Source organism: Haemaphysalis longicornis, unplaced genomic scaffold (assembly GCF_048455015.1).
Source record: "Haemaphysalis longicornis isolate Haplotype H1 unplaced genomic scaffold, Haemaphysalis longicornis Haplotype H1 scaffold_19, whole genome shotgun sequence".
NCBI lineage: Eukaryota > Metazoa > Arthropoda > Arachnida > Ixodida > Ixodidae > Haemaphysalis > Haemaphysalis longicornis.
In genome coordinates, this window is record NW_027526288.1 from 1,312,865 (window position 1) to 1,339,402 (window position 26,538).

A 26,538-nucleotide genomic window follows, 5' to 3' on the forward strand; every position below is an offset into this window, starting at 1 on the left:
GATTGGAATGCAGGCTGTCACCAATGCGGCTAAGGTAAGCAGCTTGTAAACAAATTAGTGTAGGCTAATTGGTCTGTAAGTTTTGATGTCCTTGGGTCGACCTTCTCATGAGTCAGCATAATTGCGGCGTTTTTCCAGGCTGTGGTCAGTTTTTGAGCAATCAAGTATTGCGAAAATAATTTGCAAGCTCTCCCAGTAAGATATCTCCTCCTCCTTTAAAAGGTATGCGGTTATGTTGTCGTCACCTGCAGCGTTTCCTATTTTTATTCTTTTGAGGGCCTTCCCAGCGTCGTGTTTCATAACTAGTAGGACATGGCAAGCTGAGCTTGTGCTCTCAGTAGTTTCCCCTGGTCTAACATCGCTGGCATACAGCCTGGTGTATAATTCTTCTGCTACCTTAATTGTCTCGCCCAAGGTGTGCGTAATACTTCCTTCCTCATCTTTGAGTGCGTACATCCTGTCTTTGCCGATGGCAAGCTTTCTCTGCGTTGCTTTCAAGCTTCCCCCATTTGCAGCGTTGTTTCATCGATCACTTTCATGTGATATGCACGAGTGTCTTCTGTTTTATTTCTGTTAATGAGTTTTTACAGGCTAATTCTATCCAAACCACCGTGCTTGACACTTTCATATTCTTACGTTGGGAAATAATTTTCTTTGTTTTCTTTGATAGTTTTCCAGCATGTTCCGTGCAAATTGCTTCGTCCCCAGATGCTGCTGGTTCAGTGAATGTCGATGTTATGTGTCCATTTAGCCAGTCTACACTGACCTCGCTCTGCTCGGTCAAAAGCGAGACTTCGTTTTGAGGCGTTATTTGAAACTCCTGCGACCTGGCTCTCACTGATGCCATACGGTTTTTCTTATTTTTGACCAGTTCTGTTCTTTCTTTTCTAAGATTCAGTCTCAGCTTTCATCTAACCATCCTGTGATCGCTGCTCCGAATCTTACTAAGCACCTCTACGTGCTGGACGATAGCCGCATTTTCACGTAGAATGTAGTCAATTTCGTTTTGGTTGTACCTTCGGTGCTTTTTAAGCCCATTTCCAATTCGTTAGTTTGTATAATAATGTGTTCAGTAACCTCATTTTTTATTGCTGCGAATCCCACCTATGTATCTCTTCGGATGTCGCGATTGTTTATTTCGACATTTCCCACTCACCTTTCTCCCATTTGCTTTTTACCAACATTTACATTCAGGTCTCACAACACATTCGTGAAAAGCATTCGTGCATTCTTTATCGCTGATTGGACGTCCGCCTAGAAGCTATCTACACCTTCATCATCATAGCTGTTTGTTGGCCCATAGGCCTGCAACCTGTATCGCTTGTTTCGCATGATGACGGCAGAGGCGACTCTCTCGTTGATGCTCAAAAACTCCTCCACTTTACCTCCTACTTCTCGGTGGTATCTCTTGGGGTCTACTGTAGCACCGGAAATGCCCCGCTAGTGAGCTCCATGAAGCCTCCTCCTGTCCTAACCTCACTTAACAGTATAATATCCCACGTATCGTACGAGAGCTCCTCTAGAAGTACAGCTAAGCTTTTCTCGCTAAGAGAACGGGTGCGTTGAACACTGCGAGAGTGAAATTGGAATGGCGGCCTGTCGGCACCCAGAGGTACTTAGCTGCATCGGCGGTATCGCTGCTCTGACCGCCAACATGGACACGTGCTCAACAGCTGCTGGGGACTGGAGGGCGATGGTTGATTTAATTAGTCACGGTAGGTGGCGGGAAAATACTACAAAACGGTGGCCAGATTCTTCTGGTGACTCACTGCTGTTTGTGTCGCTAAGAGCTTTCCTGTTATGGCTGCACTTTCCTAGGGTAGCCGCTTAGGTATCCGGGATGATACTTACTGCCGGAGCAGGCAGCAATCCATAGCTGCTTGAGATGGGCACAGAGAGCTTGACGAAAAATAATGAGAAAGAGAGAAGTTTCCCGCCGACGACGTTGTTGCGCACGCCTGTAGTGATACTGTGGCAGCGTTTTTTCGTTTTGCTTCTTACACGCGCTCTCCTTAAGAAGCCAGCTGACACGCTGGCGCACTGATGAGATTCACTGACGACTTGCCTGATGGAACTGTGAACTACAGCCATGATCAAGTGTATAGCTACGGAAAAATGGCTAGTTGGAAGCTCAGCTCTCCAAATCGGAGCTGGCCAAGAGAAGCTTAGCTTCTTAGGTGTAATTCAGCTGGTTAATTTTAAGCTCAGCTCACGCAGCTTCATTTAAGCGTGGCGCCACGAATGGAAGCTTATCCAACGTACGGTAACTGTTTGCTTCCATTTCGGCTTTTCGCTGTAACGTTATCAACAATGTGCCTAGCAAGCAAGGAGATTTCACATCAAACTATCGGGAAAGCAACGTGATCACGCGACTGTCTTTAAAGGGTCACCTTCTCGTCGAACTTAGCTTGGTTTGTTCATAACGTTGTTCAAATGTTATGGTTGGTTTGTTCATAACGGTTTGTTCAAGCTTGGTTTGTTCATAACGTTTGTTCAAACGTTCATACCTGAAAAACTATTGCTGCTAGGAGGTTAAAATTTGGTGTAGAGGTGCTCTAGAATATTACAAAAGAGGAGTGTAAAAAATGACGACTTAGATGGAAGATTCGATTTTCATTTTCCAGTCAGGTGTTTTCATTGGAATTTTAAACCGTCTATGATCATCACTGTGTTCAAAAAAGGTAACAAGGATGATAAGGTTCTGTAAAAGGCTAAGTAAATATTTCATGAAGTTAGATTTAACAATCCATCCCCATTCAGTTTTCGCACTGGCACCCCTGCCAGCCTCGCCTGAATTTTGTTAATAGAATTTGTCCAACATTCTTTAGAAAAAAAATAACTTGTTGGGCGAGTATTTTCACTTTGCAAAAGCGGTCAATACAATTATACATGAAATTCTATTTAGCAAGTTAAAATGCTCAGTGTATCCGCCCCCCTCCTCCACCCAAAACCTTTCTAAAAAACTATGTACCTGACAACCAATATAAGGTATAAGAAGTGGACGCTTTCCCAGAGACCAAAATATCTCATCAAGGTGTCCCTCAGGTGTCCGTGCTTAGTGCCTTGCATTTCTTGCTTTATAGGAATGATGCACCCAATATTGTTCAATATTCTCGTTCGTCTCATAATCAGACTATACATTTTCGATTTTTTACAAATGCTTAAGTGCATTAACAAATACATTCGGCTGTTCCCTTAATAATAATTTGTATTACTACCAGAAGAAACAATAAATATTAGTTCAAGTAAGTCTAAGTTTATAATTTTTGTTCAGGCCGTCCACTTCTGTGGCAGGGTCGTTTCTTGAAATACGATGGCACTTCTATTTCCCCTTGTGACAGCCGTACATTCCCAGGTATTCGCCTGGACGGTCGCCTTAAGTTTAATTATCCCATAAACCACCTAAAACGAGCGACAGCGTTAGGCATTCGAACACTAATTAAGGCAAGAAATTACTTCCCTAGTAATAATTTGCTGCCAATGGAATTTTATTATTCATAAATAAAAAAAAATAATAAATAAATAAAATAATAAACACTTGAGCAAAGGCATCATTGCATGGTTCCACATTCATAAATAAAATGAGCACTCTGTCTAACACTTCCAACGCCAGGAATTACGCATCATTTCAAATATTTGTATTTAGGATAGCTCGACGTTGCTGCAATGCAAGTTGAAGATACTGTCTATCAACCGTATGTTTCATTAGAAGATTGCTGTGATGTTCTTTAAACTAATTCACAAACACCTCTCCTTTGAATTTATTGATAACATGTGTCCACCTTTTGCAATATTGATAGTCCACACCATTTGCCTGTTCGGGGAATTTATTATTGCAAACCGTTCATACTGAATACGAAAAAAGGTTTGCTCACTTTGTTTCGATTACTATGTGTAGCCCTGTGCCTTTGCACCTGAATGCAGCTTTTCATTATCAGCATTAAAAAGCACTTAAATTTTCTCTTATAGAAGTAGTATCTTACTTTCCAGCGTCATGTAGTACTGCCTAAATGTGTTTGGATGTGTCTTGTCACAATGTCCTTGTAACAGATCCCTAAGATTACTTGTATTTTTTCGAACAAGTGCGGGCGCTTTTGCGGGAATTGTTATGTAATCCGGACTAATTAGTATTTGCGTCTTCTCGCGCGTGCGTGTGTTCCTGCGCGCGTGCGTGCCTGGAATGTGCGTGTGCGTGTGCTCGTGTGTGTGTGTGTGTGTGTGTGTGTGTGCGTGTGTGTTTGCGTGTGCGTGTGCGTGTGCGTGCGTGCGTGTGCGCTTGTGCGCGTGTTCGCGTGTGCGCGTATGCGCGTGTGTTGTATCTGTGTGAAAGCTTTGTGCATACAATATAATGTTCATCCGATAATTTTGTACATGTAACATTTCCTACAGTTTTCTTGCTGTTTGGTTCATGTGTCCATGAATTGCAATTGCTCATCGATGGTTCTGTGACATTCACGAAAAATTAGGACACTCGTTTCTATGCTGTTATGTGGCAAGACACCCGTGAGAGGAACAATGGCAGATAATGGGTGATCTTTATACATTACGTACAAGCGGTCATGACAGAGCATGCATAGCCAGCACACCAGCCACTCCTTCGTCTTCATTGTCGTCGTCGTCTTCGTCATCGTCTTTGTGGATGGTAGGCCATGACCCCAGGGCGTTGTCCTCCGTGTCCTGTGACAAAACCCCTCTTGTCGAGGACGACCCTCCCGGTTGAGGCCGCATTCCATAGACGGGTGGGTTGTAGGTGCGAATCAGACCAAGAAAAATATAGGGGAGAAAGAACAAACTTTATTTATGCGAGCCTTAGGTGCTGCTATCTGGGCACCCGCCTGGTGGGGGATTTCCTCTAGTCCGGGATACCCTGTCCTGCACTGGCCACCCGGGGCCTCTCTACCAGGCTACGCTGGGAGGAGCGGTCGAAGCTGGGCAGTTGTGCCACCCACTGCTCGTAAGTAGGTTGGGGATTGGGAGTAAGGGACGGGGTTTGTTGACACCCCCATACCAGATGGTATAAGGTGCCAGGATGGGGGTAGTATTTGCAAGATGCGGGGTAGAGGGTGGGGAACATTGCATGGAGTAGGGTATTGTGGGGGTAAGAGTTTGTTTGTAGTCGCCGGAGTATTGTACCTTCGGTTCTGGATAGGTGTGGGTAGGGTGATGGGTATTGTTAGCGCCCGCGCCGGTAGTGGGCGAGTATATCGGCGTACTTTCTCAGGAGCGTGGGCTTGAGGATGTCGCCATCTTGAATTTTGTCACCCTCTCGGGAAACGGCCCGGTGTGTGTGCGCGCGGGCGGCGGCGTGTGCCGACTCATTTCCTTTGAGGGTTTCGTGGCCAGGTGACCAGACAATCTGTAGTTCGGGAAGTCGCTTAATTTGTTTTAGTATAGCCAATCCTGGTAGGGATATTCGTCTGATCAAGAAATTGCGGCATGCAGCTTGGGAGTCTGTCAGTATAACTGTGTAGGTTTCGAAAGTGGTGGCGGCTAGGGCGATAGCAACTTCTTCGGCTGTTTCTATAGATTTTGTAATGGTCGTGACTGTGGTTAACTCTTTTCCGTTGGCGTCGGTCACACTGGCAGCGTGGGCAGATTTGTGGGGGTATGGAGAGGCGTCTGCATAGTGACTGAACGGGGGGTGGTCATACTGCACATGGATTGCTCGTACTCTTGCTTCTCGTCGTGCCTTGTTGTAGGTCGGATGCAAATTACGTGAGATTGGAGCCACTCTGATGTGTTGTCGGATTGGTCCGGGGATGCGTGTCTTCTCGTCGTGTTGTTGTGGGGTGGAATACCCTAGCCGGCGTAGGGTCGCTCTTCCCGTGGTGGTGAGTTGAAGGCGTGTGAATTGAGAAATTCGGTGCGCTTCTTGGATTTCTTCCCACGTATTGTGAACGCTGAGTTGTAGTAACTTGCTTGTTGCCATTTTAGGGGGCAATCCTAGTGCGGTTTTGAAGGCTTGCAGTATTGTGGTGTTCAGTTTGTTTTGTTCGGAGGGTTTTAGGGCTAGGTAAGGAGCACTGTATGCAATCTGGCTGATAGGGATGGCTTGAATTATGCGCAGAGTATGGGATTCTTGGAGGCCAAATCTTCGGTGAGAAACTCGATGGATAAGATGCATTAATTGTGAGAGATTACGTTGGAGTGGCAGAATCGTTTGGGCACCCTACCCGTCTTTGGGAATAGTGAGCCCCAGAATTTGGAGGTGGGGGACGTTAAAAATGGGTTGATTATTGATGCTGAGTTCAGGATCCGGTATAGAGTTGGCGCGCTGTTTAGGTGTTCGTTTACACAGTGTAAGTAAGGCGGATTATTTGGGGGCACATTCCAACCCCCGGGCTTGCAGGTATTGTTGTACTACTTGGATGGTACTTTGGAGGGTGTCTTGTTAGTCACCTATGGAGCCAGTAGGAGTCCAGAGTGTCAGATCGTCGGCGTATAGGGCGTGTCGCAGGGTGGGGATAGTTGTCAACAGAGGAGGTAGATCTTTCATGCGGATGTTGAATAGTAAGGGAGATATCACTGAGCCTTGGAGGGTTCCTTTAGGCATAGTTTGGAAGACGTCGGAACGGAGGTGCCCGATTCCCACTGTTGCAGTGCGATTGGTTAGGAATGAGGCAACGTAGTCGTAGAGACGTTGGCCGTACAGGCGAAACAATGGAGGATTGCTTGATGAGTGATGTTGTCAAATGCTCCTTTATGTCTAGAACCAAGATCAAGAATTTGTGGTGATTGGTAAGTTTGTCAATGATATCTTCTTTCAGTTGAAGTAGAACATCTTGGGGTGAGAGATGTGAGCGGAATCCATACATCGTATTCGGGAAGTAACCGTTGTCCTCTATGTGGAGTGAACGTCGGTTGTGTACCATTTGTTCTAGGAGATTTCCAACACATAAGGTTAATTAGATGGGTCGCAAATTTTTTGTATTCAGAGGTTTTCCCGGTTTAGGTATGAGGGTTGTTTCTGCGTGTTTCCATTGTGGTGGTTGGGAGCCAGATGTCCATTGATTGTTGATGTACTGTTGTAGGCTTTCGAGGGCTATTGGGTCGAGGTTGCGAAGTAGTTTGTTCGGAATTTGGTGTTTTCCTGGGGTGGTTTTTCTTGTGAGGTTACGCACAGCGGCTTCCATTTCGGCTATTGAAGAGGGTTCATCTAACTCTAGATTGGGGGTACCGGTGTATGGTGGGATAAATTGCGTTTGGTTTACCGATGTTGCTTTGAGGGGTTTCTCTAGTTCTTCTATGATGTCTTGCTCAGTGCCCGGATGATTGTGTGTCAGTCTACGTAGTTGATGCGCCGTCGTCGATTTGGATTCTTTTGTTCCCATGAGGGAGCGGAGAAGATTCCAGGTGCGACGGGTTCCCAGGGTTCCTTGAAGTCAAAAAGTTCTTGCCACCACGGATGAAGACGGTGAGTTTGGTGAGCAGCGTCCCGAGTACAGCAATACTGGCTGATGCAACGGGGCAGCGTCACAAAGCTCTTTAAGCCATGCCGGAGAACAGGGCAGAGGATCGGCATTTTCTTTTTGGGTCGAGGCTGGTCACGTCGGAAGGTCTTGACGGATCATTGGGTCGGGAAACAGCGCTGGGGATAATCACGTCCATGGCTCACAAGGGCTGTGCGGGCCGACGTGATCCAAGAGGATTGGGGTATTTGCTTCAGGAGCCCAGGCCAGACGTGTCTGTGGGCCAGGATGAGGATGTACCCGCAAAACCCACATAATGTTAAAGGGGGGAGGCATGATGCACTTGACAGGGCCCATGGGAGATGAATGATCTATTCACAATATGTACCAGCGTTTATGACCGAGCGCACGTCCGTTGCACATCAGCCACTCCTCACTCCTTAGTCGTCGTAGTCGTCATCGTTGTCATGGGTTGAGGGCCATAATGCCAGGGCGCATCGTCCGCCATGTCCAATGATAATGTGTTCTTGAATTGAAAGTTTTCTTCTATGCAAATGCAGTTTGGAATATTTCTAACTGTACTGTGTAAAAAGCCGTGAAGGATTATTTTCTCCCGCGCCAGAAAGGCTATCAGGTTTTTAGCAGCGCTGCTTTATTCATGTCCTGTAAACATATGCTTTCTGAGAGAATGGCTATAGATATCCTTTAGAAAGGACAATGCACTTTGTTTGGGAAGATAAGAAGACTATTACCCTACCTAATATCAGTTTCAAGAAAATAACCGCGAACTCGGGCAGCGACTACAATTTTCTTCTAGTTAATATTTATATATGTGCAAAATTGAAGCAGCTGCGTTAACTGCGATTTTTTGGTCAGAGTGGGAGTTTTGATGACGTGAAAAATCACGATATATAAGAAGTATTTTAATAAAATACCGCCTCTATGTTTTGTTCCGGTAGTACGAGTGTATAATGTTTGAGCACACAGTGAAAGAAGCTCACATTCACGCGTAAGACTTGAAGGTAGCGAAGCTGTACGCAAGCTTCACGACCATCACGACCGTTTAAGCTCATGATTGCCTCCGATTTGCTTCTTCCAGGCTGCCTCAATGGCCTTTAGTCGATCATTGTAGCGATAAGTGTAACCTTCCTTCATTTTTTGGAAGGAATTATTTGTTACTACATTGGAGGGGCGTACGCTATGACGGTTCTTTCTCGCTCCTTGCAAGTGTTTCTACGATTACGGCGAAGGCTGGAGCTTTGTTTTTTGCAATCTTGGCCAAGTGACCCAAGTGCGTATGCTTGGATTGACAAACGTGCGCCGGGGACAATGAGCGGGCGCCCAGAGGCACGCACACAACAGCTCTCGTCGTTTTCTTTTGTTTTTCAACTGCATGGCTGTCCCCGTAATTTTGGCCACTCTCACTAAGTGGGTATGCTTGGCTTTCCTAAAGTGCCCCGGGGGTGCTGCGCGCTCGCCGTAAGCCACGCTTACACGAGAGCACGGTTTTTTCTTAGTTCTTTCTACCTGTACCGCGGTCGCCGCCAGGAACCCCCTCACGTGCGCTTGACATGTGTTTGTATTTTTAACTGCCGAAACCATCCACTTACGATTTGCTCGAAGCTTTCCTGTTAAATCATTGCCGCTCTTTTCGGAAAAATGTCATAGAACACCTGAAACTCTTTACCACAATATGAAGTCACGCTACTTGCAGACTATAGGCCATTATAGATGATTATGGATAGGTCTGATTTTTATCTTCCGGTTTAAATAAAAATAAAAGTGTGCCTGCGATCACCATATTAAAGAGAAAAGAAATTGTCGACAACTATGGTAACCGAGAGTATGGGGAGAAATGGCGCTAAAAGGAGGAAAAGGGCCTTACTCGATCAAGGAACGAATTAAGAAAATTCAGAAAAAAAGAAAATCTTCACCAGCACAGAATAGAGGTGATTACGCATCACTGAGAGAGAATCAGGAGGAGGATAATGATGATGGGGATGAGTGCTATGGTCATGAAGGAAATACGCAAGACGCATGACTCGAAAACATTTGCAAACAAACTATTTTTAATTTCTGTGAACGTGCCACCACAAATTAACTCAAGGATTTGAAAGAAACTATTGGAACAATATTTGCGGATCGAAAATTTTATATATAACCTGAAATTGTACCTTGCCTTTCACCATTGGTGCGTTTTCCAGTACGAACAACCTGTTCCAGAATGCAGCCCCGGATATGATGCTTCTTGCCCATATTATTTTCCCAAGGGAACACCTTGCTTGGTGAGCGCATTGTTTTGTTCATGCGCTACGTATGCACTTTTGAGTGGGAGAATGACTAACTTAACCCGCACTGCTGTCTCTCCTTTCACGCTTTTAAACACCAATATGTATCAAATCAAACGAAAAGAACTAGAAAAACTAAATTTTCTGGCGAAATCGTACGTTTTAAGTTTCACAGTACCCACGTATAATGCTTTAAGACAGTTGAAGCTGTAAACACACTAAAAATAAAAATATTAAAAATAAATGAAACTCTCTCGGTCGCATCTGGGCCTCGCCTGCCCCTGGCGCCTTGACGCTCTGCAGCCGCTTTCACACACACCCCTTTCATTCACGGCTCTTGCGGCAACTCCGCGATTCGTTCTTTTTTCTTCTCCTGTTGTCCAGCGCATGCGGCGGTGTAATTTCCCCGTTGTCTTGCTGCATATTCTGCGTAAATGTTCGCCACATCAGCCATATCATCGCACACACCAAAAAACATGGGCCGAAGTTCATTGCGCCGAATCTACCTGTCTTATAATATTAGCGTCAGGGTTCGAGTGACGTGCTAGGCAAAATGTGACACCAGAGAAAGCGTTCTCAATTGCGATAATCTTGTTTCTTTTCACCTAGCCTCAGCATATCGCGCGTTAAAAGCGTTTAAGCCGTGCGATATCATAAGCAAACATCGGTGGTGGATAATGGTCACTGATAGACACAGCAGTTAGTAATTTGGACATGTAGTCAAAAATAAGTACAAACCATGCACTGCCGTTCGAAGATCAAATAGTTTTCCTTTAAGAAAATGGGATTGTAGCGAAACTCTCGCCTAGGTAGCTGAAATTTAATCTCTTCCATGGGATACGCCCGAGGCATGTATAAGGGTACTACTTCGACTGTACCTTTCCAATCTCCAATGCTTATTTTCATCCCAACTTTGAAGCATTTAATAATTTTTATTAAAGATATGTATTGCAATATCTATAAAACATTCCGCACACTGTTAACCACTATATATTCATACTTGCTATCGCTTTATGGTTTACTCAGTGTACTGCCTTTTATATGCAGTTTTAAAGACACGCGAAATAGGTGTAATATAGGACACCTTCTTGCTCGCGCGTATAATTTTCGTGTAAATGACCAGTTATTGTGTGCTTGCGGATTTAAAACAGAGTTCTGTGTCGTCTACACATGCAAGTGCCCTTAAAAACCCCACCTTCGGTGGTGCTTACTCCTGATGTGTACTAGGAGCAATGTACTGACGTGCGGCTGCATATTTTAAAGTGAGGTAAGGGTATTTTATTCGAGAACCACTTATGCTTTGTATAAATTTGAGGGTCTCTAAATAGGCTTCTCAAGGTCGTAATATCAATCGCGCAATCCATACAGCACCCCTTCACGACAACCTATACCAAATATTGCACGTCTTCGTAAAGTAAAGGCCGCACAAACAGACAGAAAAGGTCCTTCGTTTCTATCGTGGTTTACCTACCGCTTCCTCGCCGCCATACTGCCGCACTCTGACGTAAACGTTTTGGCTCTGACGCAGCCTCCATGACGCACAAAGCATCGGACAGTACGGTACCGCTATTGTTGGGTCCCTTTAAATGCTGCAGTCAATCAGCGTTTCCGGCTCTGGGGGAAACGCGGGCGCGGCCCCGGCGAGCGGTGCTCCGCCACCGGCGGCCCGGCGCAACTTCGTTGGGACGAAAGTCGATCGCCGCTCTCCGCCACATGACCTTAGCTGAGTTGGTAGATATTGCGCGTCGTTGACAATGTATGAATAACGCTGAGAAACACCGAAAGTCTCTGCCCGTGGAAATGCCTCTACACGCCCGACCGCGGGAATCATCTGCCTTCACTGACCACAAAAAGCAACTCTGAGGCGTATCCACGATACGGCACACACCGCAACAGCTAAAAGTTGTCACCGCCCGGCAGAGCGGGACTACTGAAAAAAAAAACGAGTTTATAAATGCGTGAAGAGGGTGATGATGCAGTTACAGATTGCGCGGGTGATCGCCGTCAGCCCGGCTTCGTAAAGCGGTGACTGTATAGTTGCGGCGATGCTAAGCGTTTTCCGAGCTTCGGGGCCTTGGAGGTACCTGTTCGCCGCGACAGTACCGCTTGCGCAAACGCTAGCGTGTCGCTAGTTGTCAGTGTAAACTTTCAATTACTGCCGTGAGCGAGCATATTGTGTTTGGGACCTCCTTACCTGGCCTTCAAACGCTCACTTCCCCTATTTTAAAACAGACGCGTAGACGCTGCCCCGGCTGACGCGAGGGGCCCGGTCACAGGGGAGTTTGAGCGGGACCGGCCCCGCTCGGCAGTTGTAGGAGGAGTCTGAGCGACGGCCCCTAACAAAAGGCGTGGCGTACCGCCGAGCGGAGCCAATAGCTGCGTGCATCTCGTACCGATTTCCCACTTGATACAGGTGGTCCCACGAGTAGCTGGTGACGTCACAGCTTGCACTATACTTTGGGGGGCGCGATGGGAGGGTGAGCTCCAGGCCTTATTGCTTGCTTTTTTTATTGAACGACAACTGGGCTAATACACAACGCTTTTAAACCGTTTTTGCGTCAGGACCTTCCTTAAATAGTACTCCAGCCTTTGCTCACGTAAGATCGCAACCTTTAGAAACCTGTTTAGAGAACCCTTTAAAAAAACCAGGTAAGCTCACCGCAAAGCCATATATTGCGTGTTTATGCTCTGTCCCTGCGTAAGTACTTCACAGAGGCTTAGCTACCGAGCGTAAATGCAACATAACCAGCATACTTAAAATGTACCCGCTATGACATCCAAAGTGCTTAGCTATCATTATTTTCAAGATTCATCGACGGGCTGAACGAGTGATTCTGGCTCATTTTTCAGCTTACGTCAGAGTTTGGCTATACCGGGCATTGTAGCGGTCCGGATCACAAATGCATCGAGTCCCGTTAACCATCTGTGGAGATGTAATTGGTTTCCCATCATCAAGATGACCTGCGAAGGGTGTCTCACCGTGAGGACTAAATAACAAAGAATATATCACGTTTTCACAGGCATACGAGTACCGCAGGTGCCGAAAAACTTATAATAATATGTATATCACACAAATTGATTTCCCACGAACAATAAGAAATAATAAAATTTGCATGTTTACAAAAAACGCCTCACAACTCAATCCATTTTTCTGGTGTTGTTACTTTCTTGCGTCATGAAGGTTGTGCTATTTTTAGGGCTTCTTGAATAATAATGTTTCCTACATGTAACACATTCAGAATTTCATTTCTAACCGCGTCACATGCTCACGAATGCAAGCTGCTATAGGGTAAGCATAAGATCCGATTGAAACATGGTCGTTATTAAACCCACGGTAAAGAACATTAGTACGTAATACCGACGAAAAAACTGAAAGCCGCATCAGCAACTCTGGCTTTATTTGGTTCCTCCACTCAGTTAGACCAACATAGAGTGCCGTAGACGCCAACTACGCGAAGTTAGTTTATTGTTAGGAGTGAAACAACCTGCGAGAAATGTGCAGACTTTGCAATGAAGAGTAGTTTACCTTTCACTCCAATGCCAATTGTATAAAATCACTGCTTGCAATTCTTCGCGATTCTTGGGTGATAAACTTGCAGCATTCTTAATAAGAAGCTTATAGTAACACCACGCCGCTATAGAAGGGTTATAGTAGTCATGCAGAGATGGCCGGACGAGTTGATTTCCTAAGTAGGTCTCGGTGGGGGGTGGTACGCCTGGCTACCGAACATTACAAGCTCGTCGGAAACCTTGAATCTTTTTTCGGTAATAGCTCTATGACCAAACTTCCCACTGAGCCAACATTTACATTTTTGAGAAAAAAAAAGCAACAGGTATTCCACGCGTCTGTGTGCAGACATCGGAAAGCAAATATGTCACGACGAGAATAACGACACCTTGTCTTGTCTACAAGTGCGTGTTTAACTTTATCAGTGGCGATTACAATCCGCGAAAATATGTAAAAGGGCGACTTCGTGATGTAAGTTAAAGATAAAACGTTAGGTACACAAACCCTATCTTGATAAATTGGTAAGGGTCCTGTAATTTTGAGTGCTTGCCGCAATGTCAACCCAGTTCGAGGAGTCACCAATAAGTCGAGCTTTATGGACGTTTTTGAAACAAGCTTTCCCGAGGTTTTCGTAAGCAAAGTCTTCCTATACCGCCGCGAATAATGATCAGTTACAAACACAAAGATATTACAGGCAAGCACATTGTTATCGCTTTTATTAAATGGTTATCCCGGACACCATAAAAGCTGGCTATGTGCCCCCGTGTTTTGCCTGTCAGGCATGTGGCTATACATCACAAAGCTCAGGTGCAGGCAGGCTGACCATGCCTCAGAAACCTCTCCTGCGCCTCCCCTATGCACAAACTTCAATAATGACCATGCTACGTACTGGCGTACATGCCACCAGTGAAAAAAAAAGGAAATCATTCTATTGAAAGGGAAGGGAAGCACCACTTACCGCGAACAAGTGTGCTAAGCTACGACAAGGAAGTCATATTACGCCGACGGGCTGTTTCAGGAAGTGGCGCGAAAAAGAACACCCTTATCTTCAGAGTTTTCGTTCAGAGGACCTGAGGAGAAAGGTCAAACACTACACCCCAAGTAAAAACACCGTCAGCTGCTGTTTGTCAACAAAAAAACCGTCATAAAACGGCCAGCAAGGTGTGAGCTTCAGCCTTGCTGTCTGCACAGTCAAATAAGCAGTATTTGAGATCTTCACAATTTTCAGGTCCCTATTTTTTGCCTTCCAAGGCCGCTATGGACACGACTGACACATCCTACGTGTCAAGCGCGCCGAAGAATTACTGCTGTCCTCAACTAAGCGTACGTGCTACATGGGACTTGTCAAAAAACAGAGCTGCCCGAATCGATACTTGAACTCTATATGGCAGTTAATAAGGTGTCATGCTCCCCGGCAAAAGTTCGTTATAACGGCAATGGCTTTTGGTGGTCAACTGCAGCGAAACTGCAAGGGGCATTTCAAAAACTTTCATTAGGAGCTGCCGCATGAGCAAGTGCATTGCCGAATTCTCGAAACAACAATGTTTATCTAAAACCATACACATTTTCTGCCTCAAGACACCACTCATCATGGCACAGGACGGAGGAGTGAAAGTCGAACATGAGGAAGTGTATGGCTTCAATGAGCACCTAATTTGGCACTGTCAGGAATTTACGCGTTAGAGAACCTTCAACCCTCCCACCCACAAATCTTCAATGTCTTATCTATTCCCAGTTCAACCTTAATCCTCTGTTTTCCCAGCCAAGCTTTCTCAATACCACCTCCAGACATGCTGTGAATAGCTTTTTGGAGATGTTATCTCCCTTTCTTACTCCCTTCCGGATCGGGAATTTATGGCTTTGCTGTTGGAGGTTATCTTGCCTACGCATTCCTTAAATATCTCTTCCAGAAGTCTTATGTCGGTCTCCTCCATTCCCTGGTATTTTAATGCTTCTTTAGCCAGGCTACGATGTGTATGGAATAAATGCTTTCTAATACTCGTAGTTAACTTCCTAGTTAAAAAAAAATCACAAATCTTGTGAACTTCTGCGACAAAGCTGCGAATAAACGCCATACTCGCGTTATTGTAGAGCTGTTCCGATAGTTTGGCAAAGAAATAAGCTCGGTAGGTGCTTTTTGGTTTACCGCCAAAAGACCAAATGTAAACAAACTACCTGCACCGTAGCCATAATCGGCGAAGCCACCTGTGCACAGTCGCAGAAAATCTCAAGTCGCACGAGCGTAAATGGCGTCTGCCTTTCTGTGCAGCAGTGATTAAAAATCGTTGCGCCTAGTCTAGATCTAGTCGCTGCAGCGCCCCTGTGTACGAGATTTCGGCGCACGTTAAAAATCCCCAGCTGGTCAAAATTAGTCCAAAGCCCTGCACTACGGCCCGCCGCATCCTCTGAGTTGCATCGACGTGTTAAACACTACAATCAATCAAATCGTCGCTGCAGCGCTTGGAAAAAATTAATGGTAAATGCACGAACTGCAATCAACTTCCCCTCCCTCCCCGACGGAGTAATACTATCGCGTCACGCATAATAACAACTAAACGCAGATGTGATCTGCAACTTTTTTATTTCTGGGTTTTGGGGCATGTTGCAAAAATTGTCAATCTGAAAATCGATTCCAGCACTTCTTCGGCGGATACAGCCTTGCCTTCAAAACATACCGCGAGAGCACTGAAGTTTCAATTTGGGCAGTTCAGTTGTCAGCGTTGCTAGAAGACTTCAATCAAAGTAGCAAGAGAAATGCCATAAACATATCTAGGTTAGCAGAAAAGGCAACCTCCCGCTACGACACTAAGAAAGAAATCAGCAGTCAAGCCGTTACTCAAAGATAAGGAAGCGAAAATTGTCATCTGGGCAGTATTTGCGCATGCGCTGTTAGTAGCCACCAAGGATATTTAGGGGTGCGTAAAGGGATGAAACGCTCAGAGATCGTTTTTGTAACCAAGCGCTTCCACCCGACAATAGGCCGGACGCAGTCCGTACCTTGCATTTCTTTAACAAATCAAGTAACCTTTTCTTCGACGTGCATTTTCCTCCGAGAGGTAATCTTCGTCCATGGATAAACGTCCCCCTTCCGCTGTCGTCGTTCCCGAAGCGGAAAGTAGAGAGCCAGTCCCTCAACTTGAACAGGAGCATCAACGTCAGCAGACCGCACCGGACGAACCAGAACTTGGTACCGGTGCCGCCCACACCTTGCCCTGTACCGCCAGCGCGAATGCCAACGCTCCTGTGTGTCAGCGGTTCTACCAACTCTCCTCCTGGAACCGCGTCCTGCGGCACATCAGCATGCAGCTGCAAGAGGTCGACGCGCCCGGTGAACTGTCGCTGGTGCGAGTGAGCCGCGACGGCATAGGCTGGCAGCAGGAACAATGAAATAGTGATGCGCGGGTTCTTTTCCACGTCCTACTTGCGTCGCACCGCTGTGTCACCCGCGTCGACCTGTCTGACGCCGTCTTCGAAGGGGGAACCCTGAACGAGATCCGTAAACTGGCCGTGAGGGCTATTCATGAAAACAAGAGTCTCCGTATCCGAAACATCAACACCTTACCCGACTGCAACATCATCCGAGCCGACATCTAGACGGTGCGCGTCGAAATGGTACGTCTGCAAGAGTTACGCATCGGCGAGAGCGAAGATCCCCGGCTTGTCATCGACGCACTTGTAAGCCTCATATTGCAGTCGACCGCCCTCAAGACTCTCGACATATCGGAAGTGGTCGTTGGAGACACTGGCTTGAAGCGGCTGTCGGCGTCGATGAAGAGGAACCGCTCGGTGAGAGCGCTTTCCGTTTACACGAGCACCTTGACCGCGCGCTCGGGCAGCGGTGCAGCCGATTTCTCGCAATACTTCCCTGGATCGCCTCCCTCACTGTATGTGGTTCCACAACAGACACGTCACGCGAAGATTTAAGGGGAATCATTGAACCACTGCTGGTGACTCCGACAATTTCCAAGCTGAACTTGGTCGATTTCCAGATGGACGACGGGCGTTGCGCTGGTTTGTTGGCGCAGCTAGTGGCCCACGGTGTCTTTCGAGCGTCTGAACATCGGTAGTTTCTATTGGATACCTCATAGGTCGTCATACAATGAAACGGAGCCCTCTCATCTTGAAGGTGACGAGAGGAAACAAGCCTTGTCCACTTACTTTATCGCATTTATACGAGCTTTCAGCCTTAACAAATGCCTCAAGTTCCTCGATCTCTACCTCGGAGATTTCCCCTCATATGCGATCCGAGCGCTTTTGTCGGTTTTGTCTAAAGCCAAATCTCTCCAAAAGGTAGCCATTAAAGGTATAGCTGAAGAGGACGTGCGTGCCCATGGTCTAGCTGTTCATGATGCCGGCCTGTCTTGTCGGGTATCGTTTGAGCATCAATATAGCATTTGCCCCGTGGTCTTGGGTGCACTTGAACAATGTCCGTCTCTTACCAATGTCATTGTCGACACCCGCAACATAAGGAGGAACCTTTTCCACGCGGCGATTTGCCGGATACCCGCCTGGAAGCATGTGGCCACACTCTGGCTTCTGTTGACCGAAGACACACTTGGTAACGCCACCGTAAAAGCCATCGCAATGTACCTGAGCGAAACGACAGCACTGCAGGATTTGTGGATGTTTGACTGTGACGAAGCGGACTTGCGCGTCGGAACCTCCTCATCGGCCAAATCTCACAGCTCGCTTCTAGAAGCGTTGTTCGTGAGCAAGAGCGTCACTGTCCTGCATGTCAGTCGATTTGTATTCGGCGAAGAAAACATGCGATTCCTCGCCGAATCGGTGCGAAATAGCGACGCTCTAAGTGAATTCTACTTTTTGCCCCTTGAAGGTAGTGACAGCCACAGCTTCATTCGCTTCCTTGGTCCGGGGATTGCGGCCAACTATGCCCTTCTGCGCCTTCACACCTCGTCGCCGGTCGAGGAAGAGACTACCGAAGACCAATTTATCGTCCATGACGTCATGATCCGTAACAGAGGGCTGGTCACGTGCGCTGCGCATTTTGTGGTCTGCAATGTCCGGACGGATCATTGCACAGCGGCCATCGAACGCATTCAATGCAGCCTTGGATTGGTTGAACGAGTGAGTGATCATGCTTCTGTGGAAAGACTGAAGCAGAGGCCAGGATTCAGATGAGTGTGCAAGCAGGCCGTCACTAACTGCAGTTACTGAAGCGAAGAGTTGCACCTGTCTCCTTTCTTTCCGTACTTTCAGGCACATGCTTTTATTGGGGGTCGCTGTGCCAAAAACCTATTTGTGCGTACAGACGTGCTAAACTCGTCGTTTTTAGCGTGGACAACGTTCACAGTCGTGTTTTTCGAAAATAAACGCATTGTCGGCTCTTTATTCTCGTTTTTTGGCTTACTGATGACTCTAATTAAGCAACAACGGCAGTGAAGTGGCTCATGGAAAGCTCAGTTTTCGTGGTAATCACAATTTTGCCTTTTTCTTTACGTGGTTCATGTGAGGAAACCGCAAACATGCCCTCGACAGCTAAACGGAAAAACTGTAATCAGCTGTACTTCAGTAGGCGCATGTCGTCTTTTTTATGAATAGCTGCACATCGTTGCATTTGAACACTGTGACGGTGCATGAAAACATAATCTGGTGATCATGTGGCCGTAAATGATTACAGCGTTCGTGTCTTGTCTGTTTTAGCTTAAGGAACGCTCACGTAGCGATAGAAATAAACACAAACGGAGCAGCGCACATTTTTCGATGGATGATGCTCTATCTCGCTGCCAGATTCGGAAGTTCCGATCATGCGCAGATTTTTTTTTCCAATATCAGAGAATACAGCCTACACTTAAGCCGCGACATCCTGGTCAGAAGTGTCGCGGGCAATTAATACGGTTTCTTCATTTTCGCACCGCTGCACAGAAACGCTTTCAGTCTGCAGTACGCATGGAACAAAAAGTATTCTTTTTAATTTAATAATGTGTAATATATTGGTTAAATAAGAATAGAATCATCATACATTCCGCTTTTGATTAAAGGTTTATCAGCTTGTCATAATGAATGGAAGGCTCTAATCGATGGCGGCGAGGCAATCCTGTCTACCACTGTAAACAAAATGAACACTGTCAGATTCGAAAGGTCGGCCGAGCAACTTGCTTTCTGATGATTGCAAAAGTGCTACTTTAGGCTGGCTTTCTCAGCTGCGCAGTAACGGTGAAAGGGAAAACTAGGAAAATGCTCAGCACCAGTTCACCTCCCCGACATCCCATCTAATTGAAGGTTGTCTGTGTGTGTGAAAGACAAGCTCATGCGCGTAGCTTTCGAAATTGGCAGCCAGGTGACGCCTCTTGTAGTCGAGGCTGTTCGCTCTATTGTTAATATTTCTTTATATCCCCCTCCAGGATAAATTGAGGCAAGGGGGGCAGTGGAAAAGGGAGTTCCGCAGAGAAGCTCATCGTGTCTTAGTTACTTCGTCTATTGCAGGCAAATTTATTAGCTTTGCGTGCCGTCGAGACGCACATCCTGCACTGCGGAATGTGCGTGTACGCCGAGGCTTAAGGGCACTGCAGTAATTGAAAGACACGGAAAACAGCTCACGAGATAAATAAGTGAAGCACTACGCATAACCTAAACAGACCATGGATGCGTCAGCCAGCCCGTCAACTTCACTATGCAAGAAAGATGTAGATTATCTTGAGGATGTTTATGTGCGATAAGTGACGGAAGGTATTCCGTGCGGTGTTGCGTTGTTGTGCGTTCAGGGTTCAAGCGAAGTCCTAATTTTAATTGATTTTTTAAAAATTGTGTTGAGTTATGCACGCGTAGGTTTGCACGCCTAGGTTTATGTGTGTGTGTCTTTCCAATAAAACTTCACCGAGAGACAGCGTTTGTGGTGCCTACTACTGACTAGTTTTCAGTCCTTTTACGCTGTATGAACGTATTCTGACTCACCATAATTTTCACCTTGATCTGGTTACACAGATGGGTAGAATTGCACAGCATTTTCCATCTTTTCTCTAATACAGTGTTCATGCATCGTGTTCCTAAAGACACAATGACCACCACCAATTTTCTAACTTTCATTTCATCTCTGATCGTGATGTATGCATGGCTCCAATCAGAAATCAGGCCGGCTGGTTTCTGACCAAGGCCACCAAGCACAGACGGTTTTGATTATAGCTAACTGATGCCGACAAGACAGTTTCCAGGTATGGAGAGAGTCAGTCCCGAGTTCCGTGGTTCTCGTCATCTGACGCCAGCTGCGCGATTCCTGTGGCCGACCCAAGGCAGTCTCATTTTAAATGCTTCGGCGTTTCTACAGCGCGTTTTACATAAGGCGTTTCTTTTCGAAATGAGCGGGATCCAGAAACCGACACTAAGTCAGATAAAACTGTGGAGGCACGGAAAACTCGAAAACTTTCTCCTAAAAATGGGTGGCAAGTAAATAGTTGCAATAACGCCCTGAAAACCCACACGCAGATCGTAGTTTGTATCGGAAATCAGCCAAATCCTGCTGTTTCACAGATCAAAATGAGCCAAATCCATTTGCCAAATCGGCGTTTGCTTTTCGCTCGACTGTTCAGACTGTGTCGCGGGGGTTTCGGAAAGGTTCTTTTTTTTTGCTTTTCGGAGCTGGCTTATTATGAATTCCGACGGCAACTAGGATATCAGTGAAGGATCTATCTCCATATTTCCAGTTCAAATTGAAAAGAAGACGAAGTGAACGAAATGAAACTGAGACCGAAATGAAATGAAACAATTATGGCATTTTTTCTCACCCTACTATACGAAATAACTCTGGTTATATTTATTTTTTTACTCCCATATTTAACATTTACTACTTAACTAAAATGCCGCCGCTTACAAGCCCTGGCAAATCTCCCCTCCCCTTCATACTCCCGCACCTCTGAGAGTACGAACCAATTCAGTAAGCTGAAGAAATATGAGCAGCTTGTGAAGCGTTTATAAAATTCAGGTCGAAGCCATGAAGAGCTTGCTTACTTCGTGAGTGCCTTCAGGCCTGCCAAATAAAATTATCCTAGGGAAAAATTCGAAAAGAGCTGCTAATGTTACCAAGAGGACTCATCTGCTCTCCTTGTATAGTTATACTGTTCTTGAAACCTGTTGCATATTTTTAATTCCCTTTTCACCAGAACTCCATCGTAACATGCTTGAAAGTCAATTTAAGTAAAGTTTTCATACGAATGCAGTTCCATCTTTTGTGTTTAAATTCAACATTTGACAAATCCAAGCTTATCACCAAATATTGCTGGTATTCACTGCACAATTTTTAATTTCTTGTGGCCATAAACGTGCCCTAGCTGGCATGTAAAATGTATCATTTAATAGCTTTCACTGCATTGCATTTAGATTCAGTAAATTCAGTAAGTAACGTCCGCTTGTGTCTGAAATTCTCGTTATGTGAATATGGCTTATTTGAAAAATAAACGTCTCATACGTATCCCCGATCCCACCCCTGTTCTCGCGTCCGTAAGAAACGAAAACTGCGGACATGTGTTGAACAACTGGAGAGATTAACTAAAGCAATAATCTCAGGTGCTAGGGCTTCTATATTATCTTATGCCTGATGTGGGCCCTGAGAAAATGTCTTCCCAGCAGTTAATTTATGTTTAGAGGGGAAGCCGACTATTAATTAAGGGGATTGGTATGGGCTTGGTATTTGTAATGTCGCTTTCCCACGCTGTGTGTTGCACAGAGAAGCATTGTGATCTACTGAGGGAGCAAGGTTCCAGCACAACTATACTCTTCACCGCCACCACCTCTTGTCCGAGGACTGGCAGCTATCTAGGACTGACAGCTCTCTTTACATCTTTCTCTCTCTCTATCTACTTTATCCTATCACTCCCGCTGTACTTCTTTTCCCCTGCACTGAGTTGTATGCAGGTGAGCTCCCTGCCGAGCTCAAAATATCCCCAGTGCATTTACTTTCCTTTTCCTGTCGCGAACCACAACCACCAGCAGTGGTGTATGCTGCTCTCTCTCCCCTCCCTCACATTTTTATGCGTGCATTCTGGAGGGGGATTACACCCGTACCCAGGCTTCACGCGATCACCACTGGCATGCCTGTTCTCGTGGGGAGGAACATTTCAAAGTGGGCGTCTGACAGTCCGATGCGACCTGACTGCTGTTGTCCTTGGTCGAGAAGTTTGGGTTGGCGTGCTACACAGACAGCAAGCTGCCCTCGACGTGGGATGGGTTAGAGGTCGCAGAGTAAAATATTAAAACCAGTTCGCGCCTGGGAAATCGGCTCAAACACCGGAAGTGACTTCCGCACTCTCGCAGCCACCCCACTAAGGGTAGCTCACAACGCCATCCGCCGCGTGATGCACGTACTCAAAGCTTACTGACGGAGGTCTGATACTTTATCAATGCACGCGAGGCACGTGGGCCGCGAGGCCCGTGGGCCGCGTGCCGACATCTTGCACTGAACAGCCGTCGAGGCGGTGGCGCCGTATGTAGGCACAGCAACGTACCTTACCCGGCGTGATGGACAACACATTTGCCTGGTGTGACAAGCATCACCGGATTTGATGGATTTGCCGGGACATGCTCCTTGCCAACACACTGCACATCGCGCCTGCCACATAACAGACCTGCCACGGCCATTACCACTTCTTCCAGCACCCACTGTGCAAGAACTGTTGGTAGAAAAGGAGACCCTCCGCCGCACCACAAGTGCTTTATTTCCACCGCTTGGAACTTACCTCCCAAGTGGGCTCGCTCGCTGGGAGATGGTCCCGCTGCGGAGGCTTCGAGTTTGGGTGGGGTTATTCCCAGCAGCTCCCAGCGTGCCCGATATTCCCAGCATGCCCGATATCACGCCCCGTTCGCGTACACCTGCCCCTTCTGAGCGACTCCTGCGTCAGCAGCTGACATTTCACCTCTGTTTTCGACATGCTCAGGTCTTAGAAACGCGCGATTGCAACACCTCCGAGGCACAGGAATCAATCCTGGGAGACCCCCACTTCTTAAGCGGTTAATATAGGGACCCCAGCACCCGTCTATTCTTGGATTTTTGCGCGAAAGAGGTGCAATGTTGTACCTTTAGAACTTACTATTATACCTAAGGGCAATCTCTCGCAATTAAAAAAAAGTGTCCATAAGAAGCTCCGCTACTAAATCGGGTTGTTGCAATGGTTCGTCAAAAATGTAAGAGCCATTACACTGCGCGATAGTGGATGGACAGAGATGGTGTTTTGCACACGACGCAGAGATTACGCGAAAGTGTAGAGAAATTTAACTTTTTTCGAGAGTTCACAGTACTTATCCCTAAGAAAGATTTTCCCGTCTTGAACGGGATAAATATGTGCAACCGTAGACATTCATCATGCAGTGTTTGAACGCGGTAAAGGCAATTTTGTCGAGAAAAGGCTCGGTTTTAGGGCTAGACCACGCTTTAGATGAACCAACTTCACGGCGAGACCAAAAACAGACGCTGCTAGGTGGAGCTGCCGCTGTACGCACAACGCGCAGTGACCCTTGATGCATCAAGCGCCTACTTATACCATTTCCTACTGGCACGCACCCTCACTTTTTCCCCCTACCCCATTCTCTTTACCCCTACCCTCGGAATGAACTAGTGGTTTGACGCTTTCACTGCGGAAGCGCATGAAGTGCAGGTTTGATTGGGTTTGACTGAGCTTGCCCTTACTCTTCACCTACCCCACCTCCTACCCTACCCACCCCACCTACCTACCCTACCTATCCCACCTGCCCACCCCACCTACCCACATCCCACCTCCTCTTTGGAATGAGCGAGCAATTGCATGCTCGTACTGCGGAAGCCGCCGGCGCCGTTAATTCATTTGGTCGATGAACGAAGCGTGGTTGATGGCTCTTTCGTCGTCATGAGAACCTCACTAGGCTCTTGATTCATCTTGGGTGAACTTTAAGGTCAGGTGGACGCCACCAAGCGTTTAGTGTGTTTGTACATGGGTTAAGAATAGATTCGATAAATTTGTACGTATGTGATATCAAATGGTCCACTAACCGTTAATTTCTCATTTCTCTTTCAATTTTCAATAAGCCGTCTAATAACTTGTGTTCACGTTTTTTTCATTCGTTTATCCTAGGTAAATTGCACATTTACTGTGAACGTGACTTTTACCGGTTGCTTTGCCTATTTTACCATTGCTGGTTACCAAGTAGTAGGTGTCGGAAATCTCGCAAAGCCCGGTAAGGGTCTGACGAAAGAGAACGACACAACATTGAAATTTACCATCAGTGGACATTACAACCAATGGTTATTTTGCCCGACATTAATTATTACCCGAAGAGGACGAGCAACGCTTTGACATGTGCCGTCAACAAACGTTCCACCGAACTGTTATATTGCCGCTCGAAAATCACACGCACACAGAACGATGAAACTGCGAAAAATAAACATTCACTCATAGTTGGAGTGCAACACTCTACAACTTCATGAAATAAAAATACATGTGCGGGGTTGGCTTTCACTCCTTTTTCCTAGTTGACGCACTCGGGAATTTTAAGCGGTGTATGAATCTTCGCTCTGCTCGCTGAGCGGCAACACACTTTGGTCACACTAGTCAATTAGCTGGTCTATACAACTTATTTATAATACAACGACTGTATCTACCTTCCCTGTACAGGTTCGAAATAACTTCCTTACCTTATAATTCCCTCCCGTATGTTCTGCAGTTCATTACCCCGGTGCCCGACAACATAACTGAAACGTTAAATAGGTGCATGTTGACTTGTTCGTGGTTTTAGCAGAATATTTAACAGCTAAAGCAGAACCGATGTTCTGGTTTTAATTATCTCAGTAAATGCATTTGTATTGCCTTTTTGTAAGGTATGTAGTTGACGGTGCGCATTTTTGGTCGGTGAAGGTAGCCACTCCACTACATTCAGTGCTAAAGTAGGGGTGTAAAGAATGGTTACCACACGGGAGTTGTCGCATTTGGGCACGTGCAACTCTGTGAAGGTGGATGGTATCCGTGGAGCGATTATTGCGGTTGATGCGGCAGGATCCGCGCGAGTAGAGCAATTCCACATGCGGGACATACTTGCCATAACGAAGTGAATTCATTGGCTTCTCGCATTCCCGCCCCCGTATTTTCAGAACCCTTCGTACTTTGCCTACCTCCCATTTGACTATTCCGTGTTGCCTAACATGCTGAGCTGTGCTTAGGGGGCTTGATGGAAACTTAAACAGAGCAGTAGCCTAACTTCGCCAGGAATGATCGCGGCGTTAGTATACGGCAAATTACGCTCTAATACGCAGTGGGGAAGAGCCAGAAACGTATCTTCGGCGCAGAAAAACCAACAGGAAAAAGAAGAAGCCCACACCGTTAAGCAGGCAGAAATGCTCGCATTTTGAACAGAGAGATCCGCTTCACGGTGGTACCAAGTAGAGAAGTCTCGGCATTATTAGTGCAGTATTGAAAATTCGGAAGAGACGACAGGTGGCGCGGGAGTTTCTGTTTATTGAAGCGTAACCAGTTCTCACTTGTGATTATAGGCTCTCGCTTTATTGAAATGCTCCAATTTCGAATTTACAGTTTTGGGTAGCTGGCGCATATCCGTCCTTACGCCTGAGTCCTGGTCAATCCCTCACGTGGGGGCGTGCCAGGTTGCAAGGAACATCAAGAGACGCACGCTCACATGTTCTATGCATTTTCTTGGAATTATTTCTCTCCACTGACGCCGCAACCAACACCTTAAACAGCTGTGCTGTTAAAAAACGGATTTTGTGAACGTTGCAGAACGTTGTGAACGTTGAGCTCGGCAGCTCTGTTAAAACACGCCTTTTTAGCGTTTATCCAAGTTAAGGTATGTACGAAAAAAGTGATTCTCGCGATAAAGACAATGGTACAGGAGGAAGGCTTCCATGAACTACAACCGAGTGATGTGTGTGTGCTGTGCAGTGCTAGTCGCGCTACTATGGCGCACATGCTATGGCCATGTGCTGTGACTCCGGACCCAACAGACGTGCTTCCACCCCATCTTGCTCGTGCGGTGGGCAAGGAAGACTTAGACTTTCAACGGGGAGCCGTCCAGTTCGCGATGGAGGCACTCCAACGCCAGCAGTCATAGATGCTGCCTCCCCTACAGGAGTCTGGTATCTGCGAGTAGTTTAGCCGGCCAATAAAGATGTTGTTCTCTCTCTTTCTCTCGTTATCGATATCCTGCTTTGTATCACATGCCCTCCCCTTTGAAATGGGGTGATGATGTATCATCTTACCAAGAAAAAAAACTAATTTGTCAACTCACCAAGAAAACACTAAAAAACTAGCTCTGCTCTGAGGGCAGGGACAAAATACTTTTTTGTGTGGGGCAGGTGGTAGCTGTCCTAGGAATTATTCCCCTCTTTGCTTTTCATCCACCA